The following is a 3265-nucleotide window of genomic DNA, read 5'->3' on the forward strand; positions in this document are numbered from 1 at the left end:
ATCTAACTAAGGTTTAATTAGGTAAAAGATTATATTTCCTTTTGATTAGTTTAACTTTCATTTAGTTTTCATCTGAGGTGTGTGCATCTTCATTACAAACATAAAATTACATCTTTAAAAATAGAACATAAATTAGCTATTACGGTTAACAAAATGTAATGTACAGAATCCAGATACGAAGATGTATTTTCTATGACAAACCAGATGTCTCTACCTGCATAACCTCAAAGCCCTTTTGCAATGGTTACTGTGGTGGTGCAATAATGAGGTGCAGGATAAGTGTCCATCATGTCTGTCAATACCCAAAAGAGCATTCTAGGTGAAAAATGCCATCAATTCACCACGCCCCTACCTGCACTCTCCACACTTGAAAACAAACTCATATGCATTGAGCAGATTATCCTCATGAGTTACAAAATACAAAAATGCAGCAGTAAATCCAGTGAGGTTGTTCTTGTACAAAGTTTATTTTCCACCAAAAACAAAAATCTCTGTTTGTTGAGTCTCCCTACAAGTAGTTCTTAAATACTTGATCCAAACTCCTCTTCAATAATATCTTATAAAGCATACAAAGTATTTTAGTTTGGTAGCAAGTGTTCACAATCCTCAATGGTGTGCAATGGCTATATAAAAAGCATTTTCTCTGGATAAAACTTCTTTAATATGAGACATTCTATATTAGTGAGCGGCAGCCTAACCTTTTCCGCTAGTCACTAGTCAGATTGCAGCCAAACATCTCCTGTGATTCATAGGTCATGTACAGGAAGCCATCTTAATCCTTGTAAACCCGATACAATTCTGACATTGAGAGAAACATAGACGGTAAGGTCCTGTAGATCACCATAAGGTAAAAAGACTGTGTTGTGGATAATGCCATTCAGCATCAAACAATGGTCTTAAATTTCATCATGGTCATCTCTTCGGTTACATGAAATTTCCATTTGTCCAATATTGATAAGTACTTCCCCCTTTGACACCATTTGATGACCACCAGCACTTTATATGAAAACTTTCTGTTTATATCACCCACCTCACCTTTCCGAGTTGCTAAACACTTCCACTGTTTACACGGGATTGGGTTTTAGTTTCTCTGCAGACTTTCCATTCCTTCCCCTGACAGGTTTATGCTGCTGCAGCACTATATTATGCCCTCAAAGCATAATTGATGGTTTATTGATGATTTTTCCTCGAGGTGTGTGTTTGTCTTTGTATGCAGTTATTCAAAGGTGGACAGAAAGCAATGAAATGCAATTTTGTTTACTTTTTAGCCATGTCTTTAACCCCGACTTCACAATCGCTCGCCTCCTCAGTGCCATGTAATAGTACCATCCTCTCACTTTTTTATGTCGTTTAACTGCTGCATGTAAATGAATACAGCCTAGAACTGTGCCGTTCGCACTTCCAGACTGTCTTCATTTACATGAAATTGAAGACCTATTTGCTCCCCACTGGCAGCACATCCATGGTCCCCAGGGGGGTGTGCCCCACAGTTTGAAGACCTCTGCCCTAACTTTTTGCCTTCAGATCTCCTGCTTTTGCTAACTTCGGGGCATATTAGCAAGAACCTTGTTAAAATTATCGCTGTTTTAGGGGCAGCAAAAAATCTTAGGCAAATCCCCCCTGGAGTGTTAGAGCATGAACTCAATCCCATCTCGGTCGCACCGTTCCTTCCTCTAACGCAAATGCACTCACAAGCACTTTAATAAAACTATCGCAGAGCTCGCCCCCCTAAAAACGAAAACGCAATGAAATGTCCCCTCTAAACAATGGTTCACCCTTGACCTTAATAAAGAAAGGCGATCTCTGAGACTGGCTGAAAGAACTTGGAGACAACACCCTTGCCCATCCCATCTTGCTCTCCTCAGAAATGCCAGATCGTCCTGCAAAAAACACATCTTTTCGGAGAAAGCCTCTTTCTTTCGTCATCAACTCTCCCTTGCCAGAAACAGACCTAGGTAACTGTTCAACATTATTAGTAATCAAACCCCTTCCGCACTGCCTAACCCAATACTTCCATTAACAAATGCAAAGAAATCGCCAACTTTTTCAGTGAAAAAATCCCCAAGATTGACTGCGCTTTCCTCCACTCTCAACCCCCACCCACCCCTCAACTCCCCTGGATTTCCAACACCTATTCTCTTCTCCCTACGAACTCACCTCGGATTTCTCCTGGGATTACTCCCATCACTCATTCCTCCTGATCCCCTCCCCACTCTCACACCGCCTAAAAACAATGCCTCATTGCACCATGTCCTCCACGTTCTGAACAGGAAGTCTTCAGCATCCTAACTGAACTCAAACCATCCTCCCACACTAAAGACCCTCTCCCGTCTACACTCGACCAAGATCTCAAACACGTAATTGAACATGTAATAGTCCCCTACTGGACCAACATCATTAACACCTCCTTCGCTACAGGAAATGTTCCCACCTCACTTCAACTCGAACAAATCACCCCATCCCCAAAAATCCCAAAGCTGACCCAAATGACCCTAACAATCTCCGCCCTATCGCCAATCTCCCTCTCCTCTCCAAAGCCCTCGAAAAATGCGCCCTCCTCCAATTGGGCAATCACATTGACACAGTCAACCTTCTAGACCCCCTTCAATCTGGCATTTGTAAAGGTTGCAGGACGGAAACCGCACTGCTAAACATAGTAGATGATATTCACTTAGCCCTGGACGAGGGGGAGAGCTACTTATCCACCTTGACCTTACTGCTGCATTGGACACAGTCTACCATCCTACCTTACTCAATACACTCAAAGATCACTTCGGCTACTTCCAACACAGAACATAACAAATTAAAATTCAAAACAACCTCTCTAAACCTACTCCTATTTCCCTAGGTGTCCCTCAAGGATCCATCCTCTCCCCTGCCCTCTTCAACCTCTTTATGGAACCCCTCACCCTCATACTTAAACATGCAAAAATCAACTACCACCTTTACGTTGATGACACCCAACTGTACTATAAAATTAAATCACATGCCGCTATCCTTCAACTTACCTCTACACTAAACAAAGTCCAAACCTGGTTCCATAACAACCATCTTAAACTCAACCCTAACAAAACCGAGATCATCCTCTCTTCTATCAAAAACAACCCTCTCCCCATCCAAACATGGATCGCAGACCTTAACGCCCTAAACTGTCCTCTCTCCCTTGCCGATTCTGTCAAATCGCTCAGTATCACCATCACTAATAAACTCACACTCAACTCCCATGTAAAAAACTCAGCTAGAAGTGCACTCTTCACTCTCCGCC

General features: G+C 42.3%; 1 pseudogene; it reads right to left on the minus strand.

The window, feature by feature from the left end:
- Nucleotides 1–673: 673 nt before the first annotated feature.
- Nucleotides 674–1105, minus strand: LOC147679691 (microtubule-associated protein 1 light chain 3 gamma pseudogene; annotated as a pseudogene).
- Nucleotides 1106–3265: the final 2160 nt, after the last annotated feature.

This window comes from Lissotriton vulgaris, chromosome 11 (assembly GCF_964263255.1).
Source record: "Lissotriton vulgaris chromosome 11, aLisVul1.2, whole genome shotgun sequence".
NCBI lineage: Eukaryota > Metazoa > Chordata > Amphibia > Caudata > Salamandridae > Lissotriton > Lissotriton vulgaris.